The 20,766-nt window shown below is 42.6% G+C and overlaps 1 protein-coding gene across 3 annotated transcripts in view; it reads right to left on the reverse strand.

The window, feature by feature from the left end:
• Positions 1 to 20,766, reverse strand: part of FGD4 (FYVE, RhoGEF and PH domain containing 4) — a 180,961-nt gene that overhangs the window by 126,042 nt on the left and 34,153 nt on the right. The window contains exon 1 of one of the 3 annotated variants that reach the window (XM_060245703.1): positions 632 to 787. The exons of the other annotated variants lie outside the window; for them this stretch is intronic. The gene's annotated coding sequence lies outside the window, so the exon portion shown is untranslated. Of the gene's footprint in view, positions 1 to 631; positions 788 to 20,766 lie in introns of those variants that run through there. 3 annotated transcript variants of the gene reach the window in all.

The following is a 20,766-nucleotide window of genomic DNA, read 5'->3' on the forward strand; positions in this document are numbered from 1 at the left end:
CCTCTGTGGCCCTATTCTTTAATACAATTTTTCCATGAAACCCATGTCACAGTATTCCCATGTACCCCAAAACTTGATCAAAGTCACTACCCTATAATGGTTAGTAGGGCAATTCAGAGAGAGAAACAAACCTCATGCCCAGTCACCAACGTTCCCTGCATCATTTCCATCTTCCACACAAAGTACTGTAGTGAAACCACCTATCTATTGTGCTCCTGGCACCCTATGAATAAGCTACCCCAAATAAATATTTTTGTAACAAGACAGTCTCATTGCTATCACTTCTCTATGAAACACAGATCTGACATATCCTTAAAAGATACCATTTCAACAATGCACTATCGTTTCAAGTACGCAAGGGATATTTAAAAGCCAGTTAGAGCCGGCTTTTTGTGACTTTCTCCATTTAGCAACAGAAAATTAAGCTGCTTGCTGAAGACAAAAGAAGCCTTTCCTCACACACCCCCAGCAGATACTCTCTCTTCTACAGACATGCACACACCCTCTTGCTGACAGCATCTACAGAAAGAATGGCCGACTATAAAAGCTCATTGGTAAATATCAATATCACCATCCTCGTTGTCATTAATAAAACAAACCACAGATTTTTTTGTGTGCATGTAGTGCTTACCTTATATGAGCCACACTCACTCCTCTTGCAGAGAAACTGCTAATGGTTTTGGCTGGGAGGGAAAAAAATCACCTTATGTGCTTCCCCGGCAAGCTAATCCAAGCCTTCCATTAACACACTCCATTGCAGATAATTTCAGGCAGCACACACTCCCCCTGCTTTTCCCAGTTCCCAACACAGCACGGATAATCACATTCCAGTGGGGAGTGAACAGATGGTGGATTCCATGGTAACCAACCCTCCTAAGGCTATTGGTAGAAGAGTGTGACTACTGCTTATTTGGTAACAATCACTCTTTGTGCTTCAGCTTTGCAAATCCTTAACGATGGGACATACAGTGTTTAGCCCTTAGCCGGCAAGGCTAGCAGGTGCTTTGCCATGCCAAACAATACTGCAGAATAAACAGAAATCAGGTTTAACCTTGGCAGCATGCTCATCCTCAGGCAGGCGCTGTTTTCCGATACAATGATCATTTATCTGATTTAAATCTCTTGCCTATCCTACCATAAATGCTCCAGGCGGCTCACAGAAAAGTACAAACATATACAAAAATCTGACCTCATATAACTACAGTGCAAAGCTTTATCTAAAACCGAGCTGTCAACTGCTTTTTTGGAGTCCCAATGCTGCTCCAGAATTTATTATATTATTTAGGTTAGATATTTCCAGATGGGCTAGAACTGTGCTCATTCAACCATACTTTCCAATTAATTAATTTTACTGTAGTACATGCAATTCATAATGTCACAAATAACCAAAAAAGACTATGATGGATCACATTAATGTACCTATGAATAGGCTGGAGAAAAGGGAGAGTGTGAACCCACCTTCAAAGCATGTTAGCGCCAGACACATAAAAAAACTAGTTTCCAAGTCAATCTACCAGAAAAAGTGGTTGTACTACTTGATGAACTTTGTTCCTTGCAGTATTTTCTGTCTGCACAGTGTACTTTGAAATTGCATTTTAAAATGCTACAATCTCCTAATCTAAGGATTTGTTCAACACTGCAATTGCTTGCTTTCAGTCTTCTGTCCCCTACTGGATTTATCTGCCTCTGCATCTGTCAAAAATACAACTGGCTCAGCAGTCGCTTCCTTTCTCATTACATATATTAAAATCTGTGCAAACAGAATGTCTGGAAAAGCCTCTATGGATCACTGCTGCAACTGAAGCAACCTGTCTCACCTAACCATATCTTTTACAGCAAGGAAGCTTACAGTAATACAACATAATAACCCACCAAAAAATGCTTAGCAAGATCTCCAATGTCTGATTGCTTCACAAGAAGGGGAAATAAGAAGCTATTTTTCTGGCCTGTTTGAAGGAGGAGGGAGAGCTTTTAGATCTACAAACTGAGGTTTGCAGGTGTCTTTAAAAAAACAAAAACAAATAAAGCTATCTAACAAAAGAGCAAACTCTGTCCACTTATGCATGGGGCAAAGGGAGAATACGGATGAGATTATCTTTATGTTTCCAATCATACTATACAGCAACTAGAAATTCAAGCCAGAACGGGGCTATAGCTAAATGCAGTCCTCTGGGGAAATTCCAAATTCTGTTTGCAGCTCTCTCTCACCTCTTTAAAAAGCACCTAAGTTTCCCTTTCTGATGCTGGCAGTATGGGAGCCATTGTACTAAAGTTCCTTCTCACACATTACAGGTATAATGAGAGGAACTCATGCTGTGCACCAACATTGCCCCCAGCTTCCAAGAAGGGCAACAGCAGCATTGTTAGAAGCTACAGACAGAGCATGGACTCCTCCTCCCTCATAGGCCACAGTTTCTAGCATTACAGCAAAGATCTGTACTGCAGCACCTTCCACACTGCTGGTGTAACATAGGGTTCAGAGGGTAACTGTGATGGTCTGCAGAAGGACAGTTAGATTCAAGTCTGGTAGCACCTTAAGAGATGGACAGGAGTTACAAAGTATAAGCCTTTGAGAGTTAAAGCTCCCCTCATCAGACATGAGTAGGAACAGAGATATCTGGGACCTTTTATCCTAGTCATAAAATAGGAGAGGTATTGTAAAGGATGCTTGTAAATAATGCAAAGGTACAACCCATATTGTAATCAGCTTGATTAGGGCAGAGGGAAAATGCTTGGGGCAGAAAATTAGCATATGTAGTGAGATAAGAATCCTATGTCCCTTTTCATCCCAGGGTTTCTGTGTCTCTGTGTGTGTTTGTATGTGTGTAGTCTTTCGTTCTGAACTTGTGGATTTTGCATAAGAGTGCCAATGATGTCCAGTGGATTTGGGGGTGAATGGCTGCCTTTATCCACTGCCTAGATACAGAAGCATGCAGTGGTGCTACCACCAGTTTTTCAGACATACTGCAGCCAGCAAGCCATACTGCATGGCCCACCTGTGTCAGAACCAGTGTTCCCTCTAAGCTGAGTTAGCGTGAGCTAGCTCACAGGTTTTTAGACTCCAGCTCACACATTTTTGTCTTAGCTTAGGAAGGATGACCCCAGAGCACACTAATTTATGCAGTAGCTCACAATTTTAACGCCAGTAGCTCACAAAGTAGAATTTTTGCTCACAAGACTCTGCAGCTTAGAGGGAACATTGGTCAGAACCTTTCTCACTTTACTGCCACTGAATGTGTATGAAAATGGAAATTGGGTGAAGAGGAACAAATAGAGCAAAAGACTGAAGAAATGCAGGAGAAGGGGGAAACAAGAGTAACACAGAATAATGAATTCATGCACGATAGGATGGAGAGATAAAACAGGTGACATGCTAGGGTTGCCAAATCCAATTCAAGAAATATCTGGGGACTTTGGGGGTGGAGCCAGAAGACTTTGGCGGTGGAGCCAGGAGACATTAGGGGCGGAGCCAGGAGCAAGGGTGTGACAAGCATAAATGAACTCCAAGGGAGTTCTGGCCACCACATTTAAAGGGACGGCACATCTTTTCAATTCCTTCCTTCCATAGGAAATCATGAAGTATAGGGGCACCTTCTTTTGGGGCTCATAGAATTGGACCCCCTGGTCCAATCTTTTTGAAACTTGGGGGTTATTTTGGGGAGAGGCACTAGATGCTATACTGAAAATTTGGTGCCTCTATCCCAAAAAACAGCCCCCCCCGGAGCCCCAGATACCCACAGATCAATTCTTCATGATTTTCTATGGGAATCAATCTCCATAGGGAATAATAGAGTTCCCAGCAATTTCCCTCCCCTCCCCCCACTTTCTGATGACCCTGAAGCGGGAGGAGGGTCTCCAAACCGGGGGATCCCCTGCTCCCACCTGGGGATTGGCAACCCTATGACATGCAGAGGTATGATGGGTAAAAAGAAGAAAAGTGACAGGAATGGAGAAAGGGCAGAGATGTGTTGACCAGGGAATAAAACGGTGGCTAAACCTGATGGTATAATGACAAAGGGGAAAAGGGGGGAAAAAAACTGTTGCCATAAAGTGCAAAGAGGCAGGTGCATGCAGTATGATATGGAGAGAAAAGGTAAGCAGAGGAAATAGAAGGCCTAAGCAAATGGGCTATGAATTGCAGCAATAATGCAATGAAATATGGTGATGTTGCCCTTTTGAATAGAATGCAAAACATGAATCCCAGAATTATTTGGAGCTGTATACTCCAACCAAGAATACAGTATGGGGCTGAGAGGCCCTCTGTATTTTTCCAAGACTTATTTATTAAAAATTCAAAGCATTTAGTTCAGTAACCCTTACAATAACCTCAAATCAGTAGACCACTTCCAATACCCTTGATTACAGACGAGGAGAAAAGGCCCAGAGCTGTGAGATAACAAGATGCCCAAGAGATCATTAGTGAGGAACTCTAAGCTTATAACATTTTTAAAAATACATTGTACCAACCTAAACTGCTTTGAAGAACAATATAGCCCCTTTTCAGTTGTACTTAACCACACCTATGAGAAGATCCTGCATGCAATTTCCCCAGTATGCATGTTCATAATGTATGAAAGGGGCAACATGTATGCTTCAGTACACATGTAGCAGAACACTGATTTTTCCTGAGGGAAACCCCTGGGTATCCCAGGGGCTGATGGGACAAGAAAATTGCCCTTCATGTGCAGAAGCCCTTGCACCTATAGAAACATTTAGTCTGGATCCAAGCCAGAGTACGAATACGTGCTCATATAAAAGCCCACTCTGTAGCTGACTGAGTGACCTTGGCCAAGTCATTCTCTCTTGTCCTAAACTTTGTATCAACATTGGGGGAAGACAAAAATATATTCCAGCTTATGTTCCTTGGAGGAATGTAAGGGAAAGACACCCACTCCCCAACAGTTTTTAGTGCTCAGTTTTCTATACTGAACAGGCTCCTGGTCCTGGATACACCACACTCCCCTGATTAGTTCTCAATTTATTTATCAAATGTTTACTAGTCCTGAAAGATATATCAGTAAACGGTAGGGTTGCCAGGTCTGACTCAAGAAATATCTGGGGACTTTGGGGGTGGAGCCAGGAGACATTGGAGGTGGAGCCAGGAGCAAGGGTGTGACAAGCACAATTGAACTCCAAATGGAGTTCTGGCCATGTATGGCTGTGAGAGTTGGACCGTAAGGAAGGCCGAGCGCAGAAGAATAGATACTTTTAAGCTGTGGTGCTGGAGAAGAATCTTGAGAGTCCCTTGGACTGCAAGAAGATCCAATCAGTCAGTCCTAAGAAGAAGAAGAAGAAGAAGAAGAAGAAGATATTGGATTTATATCCCGCCCTCCACTCCGAAGAGTCTCAGAGCAGCTCACAATCTCCTTTACCTTCCTCCCCAACAACAGACACCCTGTGAGGTGGGTGGGGCTGGAGAGGGCTCTCACAGCAGCTGCCCTTTCAAGGACAACCTCTGCCAGAGCTATGGCTGACCCAAGGCCATGCTAGCAGGTGCAAGTGGAGGAGTGGGGAATCAAACCTGGTTCTCCCAGATAAGAGTCCGCACACTTAACCACTACACCAAACTAGGGAAATCAACCCTATTCCCTGAAAGGTCAGATGTTGAAGCTGAAGCTCAAATACTTTGGCCGCCAAATGAAAAGGGAGCACTCAATGGAGAAGATCCTGATGCTGAGAAAGACAGAAGGCAAAAGAAGAAGGGGATGGCAAAAGATGAGATGGCGGGACAGCGTTACTGATGTAACTAACATGAATTTGAGCAGACTTCGGAGGATGGTGGAAGACAGGAGGGCCTGGCGTGACTTTGTCCATGAGGTCGCAGAGCTGAACTCGACTGTGCGACTGAACAACAACAACATTCACCTTGTAAATGCTTTCCGTACATTTGGAAATAATGACGGATAAGGGCACTTTCATCTGGGCCTCATAGAATTCGACCCCCTGGCCCAATCTTTTTGAAGCTTGGGGGTGTTTTGAGGAGAGGAACTGGATGCTATGCTGAAAACTTGGTGCTTCTACCTCAAAAATAGCACCCCCCCAAGCCAAGATATCAACTGATCAATTTTCCATTATACCCTATGGGAATTGATCTCCATAGGGTACAATGGAGTGCCCCACAGACATTTCTCCCCCCCCCCTGCTTTCTGATAACTGAAGCAGGGGGAGGGCCTCCAAACTGGGGGAACCCCTGCCCCCACCTGGGGATTGGCAACCCTAGTAAGTGAACTTCACAGACCAGTTCAGAGCTATGAAACTAGAACAACAAAACACTAATCAATTAATGTTTAGGCTCACCTGGATACAGCCTGCTCACATTTTTACGAGCCTTTCCTTCAAGAAAATATATTTTCTGCAGGAAGCAAAAGACCTGTGGTTCCATGTAGTCACCACACAGATATGTTTGCCTTAAACAAGCATTCCTGTTTACAACTGTTACAGGTGTAAACTAATTACAGAAAATCCTCATCAAATAGCTCTAACAGCCCCCTACCAGAAATGGCTGGAAGTAGAAATGTTTACACTTTGTGTTGACTAGGAAATAGATCTCAATCTGACATCCAGATATTATGCCAAGGCAACTTCTGGCAGCTCAGTTGTCTTCGACTTTAATTAGAGGTGTCATTTTAAAAACAAAGTAGCTTAATATCTGCTGAATTACTTCTCATATGCATGTTAATTACCAGCGGAGAAATAAATGCTCATTCTTCATTAACGTACTGCAAGAAAGAAAGTACATTAGCAAGCAATGCACCACTATTAATCACTATGGTGATTAATAATGAGGGATACACATATTCTGCTGTTTCTCAATAGCTCCTGAGGTTACTGGCCAAGCTCACAGGCTCATTGCAAGCTCTGTTCTATTCATAGTGGTGTAGTCCAATTTGTAATTGGGCAAATTACAGGAAGCAGAATATGGTAGTTATGGGTAGTCAGCAGCACTCGTAGAGAAAGTTATGGAAAGAGAGTAGACATTAGGGAGTCTGAGGTCAGATACAGGAGCTGCCAAGATCAGACCTCTGTTCAAAGAGCAGTAGTACATAATTTGTCTCCCTGAGGTACAGGACTAAACTCTATTCAACAGCAGGCCCAGTTAACTTTTCTCCAAACCCGGCTTCTCAGAAACATGTGAAAAAGGCCTTAAGGAGAGCCAGTTTGGTGTAGTGGTTAAGTGTGTGGACTCTTATCTGGGAGAACCAGGTTTGATTCCCCATTCCTCCACTTCCCCACTCCTCCACATTCTCCACCTCCCATTGCTGCTGGAATGGCTTTGGGTCAGTTATAGTTCTCCCAGAGGTTGTCCTTGAAAGGGCAGCTGCTTGTGAGAGCTCTCTCAGCCTCAGCCTACCTCACAGGGTGTCTGTTGTGGGGGAGGAAGATGAAGGAGATTGTGAGCCACTCTGAGATTCGGAGTGGAGGGCGGGATATAAATCCAATATCTTCTTCTTCTTAAAGGATTGGCACTCTGTATCTTCTTGCTAAAGATTCAAGAGTTAGTAAGCAGATTCCCCAAAGGGCTCAAGTTTGTCACTCAGTGATATGCACTATTAAGTTCAGGATCTAGGTGCAGATCTTCCATATGATTTTCCATTATCTGCTCTCCAGATGGTGTTACCTCTTCCAGATACTGCTACCGAAGTTCCTGAAATGTGGTTCAGTGAAGAGAGATGCCACATATCCCAGCCCCTGAACCAAAGAAATCAGAAGCACCCCTCACATGTATATGTTTCCATTCAGGCTTCCCCTCCCTCCAGCCCTACCTGTAAAAAATCTGTCTGGCTCTTCAGTTTTGTCCTATCACAGGTTGTAAAGCGATACTTACTTTTATTTGTGTATTTACATTACTCACACTCAAGGATCATTGCACAGTATAAATCATAAACAGATGCAATCGATAGGATGACATTTAATAAGCAATCAGACTAGGATTACGGAAATCTGAAGCAAAGCATAAAATATTATACATGATATATTAACCATTGCAGAAAACAGTGCAATGTGAGAGAGTTTATACATACTACAAACTGATATACTATACACAGTAGTTAGATTCAGGTGGGAAGCCATATTGGTTTGAAGCAACAGAACAAAGTTTGAATAATGAAGAATAGGGGCACCTTTTGGGGGGCTCATAGAATTGAACCCCCTAGTCTGATGAAGTGTGCATGCACATGAAAGCTTATACCCAGAATGAAACTCCGTTGGTCTTAAAGGTGCCACTAGACTCAAACTTTGTTCTATACATAGTGGTGTAGTCCATAGTCCCATTCAGTTTATAAAAAGCTGAAGACAGCCTGCTGCATGGCTGTCCCCATTTTATCTTCACAACATCCCAGAGATGGCAGTTAAACTGATAAACTGTGATTGGCCAAAGTTAGTTCAGTGATTTCTATGGAATCATGGGGATTTAAACTTAAGTCTGCCCCCAACTCTAGTCTGTCATTGTGAACATTGCAGTACACTAGCTCTACTACAAAGGTTTACTTCCATAAAGAAAATACATCTCAAGCCATATACCAAGTGTTCCATCATTAAATGTTTATGGAATAACAACAGCATCCACAGATCAGCAGTTAGAAGTTTATAGAGCTGAGTATGCATGGAATATGACAGAACCAGTTCCAAGAAATACCATAAACCCAAAAGCAGCAGCTGGTAAACATACAAGCATTTGATGTCCCATTACAGGGATATGCAACATGCCTAGCAATTATCTGTAATAATGACACTTTAATGTGCATCCAACTTTTAAAGTAATTTATCACTCCCAGTGTCTTTTCTGAAACCGGAATTTAACAGAACAAATGTTTGCTAGCCACTGTGAAGAATCAGAAATCCATCTGCTAGGTTACTACAGGATTTTCCCTCTAATATGTAGGCTGGCCTCACATGTGAATGTTCTGAAAAGCTGGCAGAAGATTATTTCATCTCACATCCAGCCACATGAAACTCTTCCAGTGGGTGCTAGTTCAAACACAGCAGCTCAGCTAACATATCAGATTTTGCTATTTGATTGCGCAGTTGCAGAATCTGACCCACCTGTGACCACAATAGGGTTGCCAAGAAATATCTGGGGACTTTGGGGGTGGAGCCAGGAGCAAGGTTGTGACAAGCATAACATTTAACTCCCTTTGGAGTTCTGGTCATCACATCTAAAGGGACCACACACCTTCTAAATGCCTTCCTTCCATTGGAAATAATGAAGAATAGGGTCACCTTTTGGGGGGCTCATAGAATTGGACCCCCTAGACCAATCTTTTTGAAACTTGGAGGGTGTTTTAAGGAGAGGCACTGGATGCTATGCTGGAGATATGGTGCCTCTATCTCAAAGAACAGGGCCCCCTGGAGCACCAGATACCTGTGGATCAATTCTCCATTATACCCTACAGGAATCAGTCTCCATAGGGAATAATGGAGTGTCCAGCAGACATTTCCCTCCCCACCTCCGCATTCTGATAATCCTGAAGTGTGGGGAAGGCCTCCCAACTGGGGGATCCCCTGCCCCCACCTGGGGATGAGCAACCCTAGACCACAGGCCACTGCCTGTCTTTCTACCAGGACAGCAGAATTAGAAGTGAGGCAGCAATATACTATGACCCATTGTACACAGTAAAAGCATTCTACTAGATTTACAGTAATGTTTTAAGGCAAGAGTTACTAAAGCTACAGTCGACACAGTTTGTTCTGGAATTTTAAATCAGACACTTGGGGGCTTGAGGCCCCCTCCCCCACCTCCACTGCCATCAGCTTTTCTATAAAAGAGGAAGAACAAAGCCGTTCCCACTTGAGGAGGAGATCTCTAAGTGACATCCAATATGGCAAAACTGCTTCAAAGCCATGCACCAGACTTCACAAAGAAACATGAATATATTAATACTGAACTGAATACAAATCCTAAAGAAAATTGAAACTGCATTTGTGCAAGTGCGAAGTTTTGACCAATAACTTCAGCACCATTTGGACTAAAATACAAGTCTCGCTTTTGATAATTCAGTTGCAATGCCTGGCTAATCTGCTGCCACCACCTGCCTGCCAAACTGGCAATGCAGCAAAATCAAGGGAACAGAAAAAGGAAAGCGGCATGCCCTTGCAGGCAGACCTTGCATTCTGATCTTAATGCAGAAGGCACTAAATAAAAACAAAGCACTGAGAAATGAAGACAATTTTGCACTAGCTCAAGACCTTACAACAATGCATTAGCTATCTCAAATGATTTGAGATTTTATCTCGCTTGCTACAGCACTGCTGGGGTCAACAACCAGCAAAGGAACAAAGTCTTGCCTCAGGAGCAGAAGCAATTATAACACGAGACTGAGAATGGAAAGGCCCATGCTTACGTGGCCTTAAAGAAGCCAGACATGACTGCATGAGTACAAATCACTTCATGCAAAGGGTCCAGGCAAAACAGTGTTAAAAACCTCAGCTTGAGACCCTGGAGAGCCGCTGCCAGTCTGAATAGACAATACTGACTTTGATGGACCGAGGGTCTGATTCAGTATAAGGCAGCTTCATATGTTCATTGCTGTGGCTGATCTGAAGGATAAGCTGTCATCTACTTTGCAAACACTCTCATGTAGCAAGATACAACCTCTAAAGGGTGCACATGGCTTGTGCTTCAACAGCTGCGCTGTCATTCAAACATGAACAACTAAACTGAAGAGCTCTTTTTTTTTACGTTCACTGGACAATGTAGACCAGAGGTACCCAAACTGTGGCTCAGGAGCCATATATGGTTCTTTCACACATATTGCATGGCTCTCAAAGCCCCCACCGCCCTGTTGGCCTGCTTGGAGAAGGAATTACTCTCTTTAAATCACTTTTCCAAGTCAAGCCAGCTTGGAGAATGAATTTAAAGTTAAAGTTGCTTTCCTTCCACCTCCCTCCCTCTCTTCCTCCCACATCTTTTTTCCTTCCTTCCTATCTTGTGGCTCTCAAACATCTGACATTTATTCTACGTGGCTCTTACATAAAGCAAGTTTGGCCACCCCTGGTGTAGACTATTGGGACTAATCACACATGAATGAAAACTATTATATGCTCATGGCTGCTGTGGTGCTTCTGCTCCCTCTCTTCAAGGTACCATCACTGGAAGCCTGGAGATTGCTTAAGAACAAGCTCTTTTACCATGTTCACAAAAGTTATACAGTTTTTCTCCTCCCAAACCAGGAAAGTACAGAGAGTCTGTTCCAGTGCATCAGGCCATCAAGAGAAGCTGCTAGCCCACTCGTTCCACAACCACTGCATGTGTGCATCTGGGTTCTGGCAACTCACTATGCGCTCCTCCACAAGTACAGTGGGCACTCAGTGCAGAACACTGTTCCTACTAAACTGCACTAGCACGCGCTGGCGCACAAATGTTTAGCCCTTAGCATCCAGATTTTGTCTGAGTGCGGGACGCCTTGCCATTACTGCCCTGTGCAGGCCTGCCCTGGCTTGTTCTTCCTCTTGGGGTGAACACAGCTCACTTGGGGGCTTTGAGGGTGAGAGGGGCCAAGGCAGACCCCTGCACGTGCAGCTCTCTTTTCTCTCTTCCCCTCCCTGCTTGCTTCACTTCTGGTGCCTCCACCACAGCCACTACCTAATCCCTCCCCTCACAGGCAAGGAGGAATACAAACAGTGGGATACAGTCTCACTGTCCCATAATATTTTCAGACTAATAACTGCAGCCACCAAGGCTGCTGAGAAAATATAACTACAATAAATTGGGCCTTCTCTTCCACCTGCCCCCCAATCAGCAAGACACATACCTACTGCCTCATTAAACTCACAGCTCCCATTGTGATATTACAGAGCCCTTGCCAAAAATCTCTCCTCCAGGAGTAGCTCTCCTGACAAACATAAGAAGCATAGTCAAAATCTCAAGACTTCAACAGAAGGCTCCAAGAAAATGGGATCAAAATACTTTTAAAATTCCAGGTGTAATCACTCAACATTCTAGACCATATATATTACAGAAATAGAGGAGAAAATGCACTCTGGGAAAGCTTAAACTACTAAATACTATTCTGCATAAGGCAGTTATGTCCCCCTTCCCAAAGTAAAAATAAGTTTAAAAAAAATCTTACGTTGTTCCATTTAACCTGTATTGTGCTATGATTTCAAATTCTCCACTTAATACACCCACCGTCAAAACTTGAGTTTAGAAATAATGCAGGCAAAGAGGAAAGAATACCCAATGCTCACTGCGATAACAGTAGAAAGTTAAAGGTGAACTTGACTCCTACTTTTTTCTACTGCTTCAGACCAACACGGCTGCCCACTTGGATCTATCTAGCAGAAAGTTCTGACAACAGTGTACACTAGTAAGATACAAAAATATTAACTTACAGGCCCCCATTGAGACTACTTCAAATTCATCCAGAAATATGCTGATTTCATTTGTGAGCAGTTAATAACACTTCTCAAATGGCTCAGTACAGTTTTCGTTCCCTTAGGTAATGAAATCCTCACCACATTTTGAAAAAAGGAAGTACTGAATTTCATAATTAATTACCATTTTTGATGCACATCAGGAAGAAGACCATAGTAACAAATGGTTTTAAAGGCAGAAAAGTGCTGATATGATACTATTTGCAAGATATTTAAAGAATCAGACAAGAATAATGCATACATCAGTCAAATTAAACATTGATCAATTTGGATTATTTCAATGGGAGAGATTAAAGCATAACTTTAATGCTTCCATGTAAATTGAAGAGACTTCATAGTGCTTAACTTTGGTTGGGTTGTGCAATTATTTTTCTATTGTTCAAGTTAAGTTTAATTACAGCAACCAGTTTTATACAAGGCTGCTTTATATGATGCCCTTGAGTTCTAGTATTTTGGGAGAGGAAGAAAAGTTCGCTTTGTCAACTCCACCTATGCATAATTTTAGAAACCTCTTATCATGTTTTCCCTTAGTCATATCTTTTCTAAACTGAAAAGTCCCAGACTCCTCAACCTTTCCTCATAAGGTAGATACTCCAACCCCCTAATCATCTTGATTGCCCTCCTCTGTACTCCTTTCAGCTCTGCGGTGTCCTTTTTGAGATATGGTGACTGACCAAAACTGTACACAGTACTCCAAATGAGGCCGCACCACAGATTTATGAAGGGGCATTACAATATTGGCCATTTTGTTCTCAGTCCCTTCCTAATAATCCCTAACATAGAATTTGATTTTTTCACTGCTGCAGCACAATGGGTTGAACTATCCATTACTACCCCAAGCCTTTTTTCCCCTCTTAGTCTCAGTAAGTTCAGACTCCATTATTCCATACTTAAATAGTACCAGCTCCAATACTGATCCTTATGGGTCCCCACTGCTAACTTCCCTCCATTGCAAGAACTGTCCATTTGTTCCTGGATCTCTGCTTCCTGCCATAACCATGTTTTAATCCGTAAGAGAACCCACCCTCTTATTCCATGGCTGCTAAGTTTACTCAGGAGTCTTTGGTAAGTAAACTTTTACAGCTTCCTTGATTTTCAGTATTAACCCCACAGGCATTCTTTTAGACTTGGAAGTGCCTTTCCTAACCTGAGGAAAGCATTCTATCTGGGCTTCAATTAGTGTGGTTTTAAATAGCTCTAGGGATTTTACATTTTTTAGTTTCCCCTTCAGCTTCCTTTGAACTATTCCCCTCATTTCTGTAACATTCCCTCTTTTGAAATAAAATGTTACTGTTTTGGACTTTAGGGGTAACTTTCCATTGACCTGAATGCTGAACTTATCACTGTGGTCAATGTTCCCAACTGGTGCAATAACCTCTATATCTCTCACCAAGTCTCAATACCTGCTCAGAACCAAGTCCAAGATCACACTACTCCTCTCGTTTGCTCCGTGAATGACTGTTCCAGTGCATAATCGTTTACAACATCTAGGAATCTCATTTCTACAGCATGAGTAAAGCACACAGCATGACGTAAAGCACACGTCAACATGAGGGTAGTTGAAGTCTCCCAGTATAAGATTATCTGCTTAGTCATCTTCCTTATTTTCATCTCAAGATCTGCCTCAAGGGTTTGATCGGGTGGGTATACCCTCACTGCTAAGTAACTTTTAGGACTCAGTTATTTCCACCAATATGGCTTCTTGTTAGAGAGTTAATTCTCCTGATGTTTTCTAATTTATTGAATTCTATGCACTCTTAAATGTACAATGCAACATCTCCACCAATCTGTCCCTCTCTGTCCTGCCTATAGAGATTATACCCAGGAATGACTGCATCCAACAGATTTTCCCCATTCCACCATGTTCTGAGATAGCTACTATATCTAAATTGTGAGCCAGTTTGGTGTAGTGGTTAAGTGTGCAGATTCTTATCTGGGAGAACTGGGTTTGGTTCCCCACTACCCCACTTGCACTTGCTGGAATGGCCTTGGGTCAGCCATAGCTCTGGCAGAGGTTGCCCTTGAAAGGGCAGCTGCTGTGAGAGTCCTCTCAGCCCCACGCACCTCACAGGGTGTCTGTTGCGGCGGAGAAAGATAAAAGAAATTGTGAGCCACTCTGAGATTCAGAGTGGATGGCGGGATATAAATCCAATATCATCATCTTCACCTTCTTTTAAATTGTCACTGAGCACCAAGCACTCCCAACTCCCCCATTTTGCCTCAGCAACTTCTAGGATTGGCATAAAGACACTTGTAATGTGTTTCCATGAACATATGAAGCTGCCTTATACTGAATCAGACCCTTGGTCCATCAAAGTCAGTATTGTCTTCTCAGACTGGCAGTGGCTCTCCAGGGCCTCAAGCGGAGGTTTTTCACACCTATTTGCCTGGACCCTTTTTTGGAGATGCCAGGGATTGAACCTGGGACCTTCCGTTTCCCAAGCAGATGCTCTACCACTGAGCCACTGTCCTTCCATCTCCAGCAACCCTCACCTCCCTCGGCCCCTTAGTTGCCACGCATGGCCCTCAGTCACCTTCCTACCCTCACTCCCAAGTTCTATTGTGCTCTTACCGTCCTTCACAGGACCCTTTATTCCACTGTGCACAGTAGATAAACTGGAAGTGTTTTCCTGTTCACCTGCTTCAGAATATTTGCAAATCACAGCTACTTCCATCACGACAGAGCACTTTATGAATTCTTACTAGTGAGGAGCAAAACTGGCATTAAATTTACTTTTAAATTTAAAGGACAAAATGTGACATTATCCTATTTATAACACACAGCTGAAATACAGACAAGCTAAACACTCCAAACATTGATATTAGTGAGAACAAAGGTTAATTCGGTTGTGAATGTGTGACATTTTCAACTGTTTCAAGCAGTTCCTATCATTGGACAGCTTTTCATATGACAAAGCAATGACTATTCTGGTTCTCTCTTTGTTAGATGCCTTAGACTACAGAAAACAGTCATCTTCCTGATAGAGACCGTCATGGTAGTCTGCTTCAGACAAAACAAAGCATCTTGTGATGCCCTAAAGACAAACCAATTTACTGTGGCATAATCTTTTGTGAGCCAAAGCTCATGTCATCAGATGCATGAAGAATCTGGTGAGCAGACTTTTGTAAGTGCACACACACAGCCATACATACACAAGGAGATTGTTACTACAACAAGATGCCAAAAGGCCCAGTAGCTAAGGACATGATAATAATAATACCTTTTATTTATATCCCGCCCTCCCCACCGAGGCAGGCTCAGGGCGGCTAACAACATTAATCAATATAACAAATGATACAGTACTTTAACAGTAGATAAAAATTAATTAAAATTCTAAAAGCAGTAAAACAATACAATTAACGTCTTGGTGCTATTCTGACAGATAACAAAATCATTTAAGCAGTCTCTCAGTGTTTAGTCGGTGAAGGCTTCACTAAAGAGGAAGGTCTTGCAGGCCCTGCGGAAACGGTCAAAGTCCCGCAGGGCCCGTACTTCCTCTGGGAGCTGGTTCCACAGGTGTGTTATATAGATAAAAACTGACCCAGTCAAATAAAAAGATAATTCCATCAAATCATGTGGACCATGCCCAAACAACTAAGATAAATAGTCAAGCAAAATGAAAATGAATAGTGTCACAGATCTGTAAGGAGAGAATATTACTTTCTTTAGGTGAGAAACTCACTATGCCAATTCACAATTCAGGAGAAATTTAATATTATCAAGTGTGAATATGAATCTCAACACAGTTGCCTGTCACTGAAGTCTCATCCTCAAACTCTTTGACAGAAGTCCTGTAACCTTTAAGTCTCTTATCGAATAAGCAAACTGGAATCACATTCTACAAGTGTTGGGGAGTATTCCTATAGCAGTGTGTCAGAAGGAAATTCCAGTCAGAATCTGTTGAGTTGAAATTCATATGCAGGTTTTTAACCAAAGATTGGGAAGGGATTAGCTTACTGCAGAATGTTTCTTCCTTACAGGTCTATGTGCAAGTATTTATGTACAATACTTGTATTCCTCCTATGTTAGAACGAGTGGGGTCTAACTGTTGTTGGATGGGTTCTCCTTTGACTGGGTCTCTTCCCACACACACACACACACACAACTGAATGCAACACTTAATGCTTTTGGTTCACAACTCTGTTAGTATTTAAAGAAAAGCTACTTCTCCTATTTTGTAGCTGAAACCCTCCCAAGACTCTTCTTTTGCCTGTTTCTTCCACACAGCCATGTCAATCTGAGAAATCATATTTCCAGAGGCTTCCTCTTTCATTTTTTTTAAAGGCCAGGCAATTAACTTAGAGAAATCACACTATATCCCTCCTTCATTATTTCATGTACTATGAGAAACATTATGTTAGACTAGAATAAGGTCTGTTGTGAAGAAAAATACAATGGGCTCTAAAAAGAGGCTCTGGGTGAGTGCCCCCCACCCTTACTGTCTTCCCACCCAGGTGAAGTCATTCACTCCCCTCCCCATCTCAAGGAGAGCTGATCTCTGCTACCTGGAGAGCAGTTGTAATTCTGAGTGATCTCCAGCCCTCACCTGGAGACTCGCAAGAGTGGCTTCCCAGGAGGAAATGGTTGGTTTGGAGGGTGGAGTGTATGACACTGTACCTATCTGAGGTTCCACCCATCCTCAAACCCCACCCTCTCCAGGCTCCACTCCTTAAATCTCCAAGAATTTCCTAACCTGAAGTTGGTGACCCTACCTCTTTCCCTTTATCTGTCCCTCTGACTTCAGCTTTCCATCACCTCCCCCCTCCCTACAGCCTCTACCTAGGAAAAGCACAGTCTTTCTCCACAGTGAGGGGAGGGACCAAAGCAGATTACATAATTTTCTTCTCCCCCTTTTGATCTGCATAACCCTGTGAGGTAGGTTTGGCTGCCTGGTCCAAAACCACCCAGTCAGCTCTCACAGCAAGAACCTGGGTCTGGCAGACCCCGCTCTGAAGTCCTAACTCCTGTGCCTTCCTCAAACTCCACCACACAATCTCCAGGAATTTCCCACCAACCTGGAACCGGCAGCTCTTGTAAGGACTGGCTCCAATGTGTTCTCCCTCAGAGACCTTTAGTGATAGCTTTCAGACCAACACTCCCTCTCTGATAACATTGTTGGTCTTAAGGGCAGGGCCTTAAGCCTCTCTCTGTATCTTGGTTTTCCTCCCTATCTCTCTTGCTGTATCTGGTCTGCTGCTAGGTGACACCATTTCCCCCCTGTCTGGCTGTACCTTTCCAGAGGAGGAGAGAGAGGAGCCCTCAGCCAATCAAGGAAATGCTTTCTCTGGCTCTTTCCCTCCTCCTCCCTCCCTCAGCCAATGGAGGGAACGCTTTCTTTCTCTCTTCTGCAAAGCAGTAGCTTAATCCTTGTTTGTTCTGGAATTGGAGGGTGGGGGTTGCTCTCCACTGAGATTGTGCGACAGGCACTTCAGGCAATGGGAGATTAGGTGAACCCATGACCAGTCTGTCTGGGGAATTATATTATAGGGGAGTGGTCTAGCCCAGCAAGGCTCTTCTTATGTACTTGGTAGTTATTGTCTTATAAACTAAAGGTTTAATTATGAATTTATATATAACATATTGCCACATAACTCCAGGGCCACTTTCAAATACATAGGCCTTTTTTATATGATGGGACACTTCCATTATTTTTAGTGGAGCCAGAAAAAAGATGCACTGGCAGGGGGGAGATATTTGGACTATCTAGATTCTAGATAAAAGCACTAATAGCCTGGGCTGTGTATTATGTACAGAAGGCAGGAGGGGAAGGCAGTGAAGAGTGAGTGAATAAAGCCAAAAGACATTTTCCTCCAATATTTCCTCAATATTATCACTTATTTTTCATTAAGAAAATGCAGTTTTGTGGGACAATAAACCCATTATACTTCATATGCATTAAATGAAGCACTGCAAGTGCTATGGAAGCACAGAACTACATGGACCAGGTACATTTTTTTTGTACTATCAACAAGGGACCACCCTCTGAAAACCCTCCAAGAACTGTTTCAAGGACAAAACTATTCAGTCCCTTTTAAGTAACAAAGAAGCTGTAAAAGATGGGAGAAGTCAATTTTTTTATTTATGTGCCCACCTTGTTTATGTATGAAGCTGGGAATCTAATTTTTAGAACAAAGAGGTGCATGGCAATGTGAGGAGCTGAGCCTAGCTCCTCTTCACCTAACCCCAACCCTTCCCACACTTTTCTCCTAGCCCAGTTTACAGAAATCAAGACCCCGACTTCACACTCCTATTGTGTAAACAGGGCTCACATGACCTAATAAGCATGACCATCTCCATCATGTCTAGCTTGGCTCTTTGCTAGAGCCCCGAAGGATTAACACAGAAGACATAATTAGGCGTATTACAGGATTTTTAAAACAAAGCCATTTGTCTAGTCTAATACAAAATTGGAATTGCAAAATATATTTTTCAAGGGAATGGCGACCCATCTCCTGTACTACTTAACCTGAATAATATTCCCACACATATAACAATCCTCAGCACTTCCATACTCCACCATTAACCCTGCCTTTGCAATTTATGAACAATGTGTCATTTTAGCAACTATAAAGACCTCTTTCACGTGTGCTATTTTACAGTGCTTCTGAGATTCACTCCTGAAGTTGGCAGTGTTTTGTGAGAAACAGAAACAGTTTTCAATGCATCCATATCTGTTTTCTGTGCAGAGGATACATTTATAGTTGCGTTTCCTGTAACTTTTACATCAATTGTGGACATAAGTATTTTGCCTCAATAGCCCTCTATCGTTTCATACCCATATAGACCACTATACATTTGGAAATTCAAAAACAACAAAGAACTTAGACTGCATACAACCCTTCCAGTATCCAACTAGGCTTTGAATGTAGAATAGCTGTGTTACTGAAATTAATGGATTCAGCAGTGCTTTTCCATCTCGAAAAGAACTAGAAGCTCTTCAAAGAGTGAATATGAGAAGTTCTATCCTCACTGTACATCAAATTCATCCATATTCCATTCTTGCCATACAACTTGGGATGCTGAAAATTACATCATGTGCTTGATGGTCAATGTCCAGAGGTGTAGATAAGTCATGAGCTGATTGTCCAGCCTATTCAACTTATCCTAAACAGGTTTGTATTGAGTTTTTGCAGAACTGCACCCCTGCAATGACATTCCTGATACAAACTGACCAGCACTGCAGGGATTAATGTCATTAAAGAAACCAAAGAGTAGAGCTTTATTAAAACACAGCATTTATTTATTACCAAATCTGCTGTGAGGTACAGTTATGCAGTAAGGGGGCAGCAGAATTCAATTGAGTGGTGTGAAAATGCACATGCACAAATAGCCAATTGTGTTGTACTGCAGGAAGGAATACAGCAAAGCAACGTGCCAAACATTCAAGGTTAAGCCAATCATAGAAAAATCAGGTACTGGTTTGTACCTGGCAAACAGGATGTCATATAGAGGATTGTGTGAAATTGTTTTCTGTGGCCCCAGAAGGTAGGATCAGAAACAATGGGTTGAAATTAAATCGAAAGAGTTTCCAGCTCAACATTAGGAAGAACTTCCTGACCATTAGAGTGGTTCCTCAGTGAAACAGGCTTCCTCGGGAGGTGGTGGGCTCTCCTTCCTTGGAGGTTTTTAAACAGAGGTTAGATGGCCATCTGACAGCAATGAAGATCCTGTGAATTTAGGGGGAGGTATTTGTGAGTTTCCTGCATTGTTCAGGGAGTTGGACTAGATGACCCTGGAGGTCCCTTCCAACTCTATGATTCTATGATATCCAAATTACAGGCTACACTTCCCCTGGAAAAAAATGGATGCTTTGGAGGGTGTAATCTATGGCAATATACCCCACCTAGGTCCTTCCTCTCTACAACCCCCACCTCCAAATCTCCAGGAATTTCCCAACCCAATGTTGGCAACCCTAACAAGCATCACTGCATTGCAACTAGATAAGTGGATAATGACATCATTTCCCATATCATGAAAAGTTAGAACAGATATAAGAGGAACCACTCTATGACTTCACAGCTAACACAGTTTTACAAAATATCGGTTATTTTCAACTCAAATACTTCCATTTTTGTTTCTTCCAACTAAGGACACAACCAGATATCAACAAGCCACACCCTGTGCCCACTGAAGTCAGCTAAGCTTCCTATAAAGGGGCCTTAAAACCAAGACCTGAAAAAAAATTCCACACTCCCTGTACCCCTTTATTTTGTCTAAAATTCACCCTGTTTAAAAGTTATGGAGAACTTGAAAACTTGCACAATGGGTATTATTTGGGTGAGTTGCACTAAAAAGCTCTTAGATGGTTTACACTTTACTATGGACCAACACATGGACTATCTACTTTCTTGTCTACACAAAGGATTAGTTTAGGGAAGTCATAAGACTCCAGT

Source organism: Heteronotia binoei, chromosome 8, assembly GCF_032191835.1.
Source record: "Heteronotia binoei isolate CCM8104 ecotype False Entrance Well chromosome 8, APGP_CSIRO_Hbin_v1, whole genome shotgun sequence".
Lineage (NCBI taxonomy): Eukaryota > Metazoa > Chordata > Lepidosauria > Squamata > Gekkonidae > Heteronotia > Heteronotia binoei.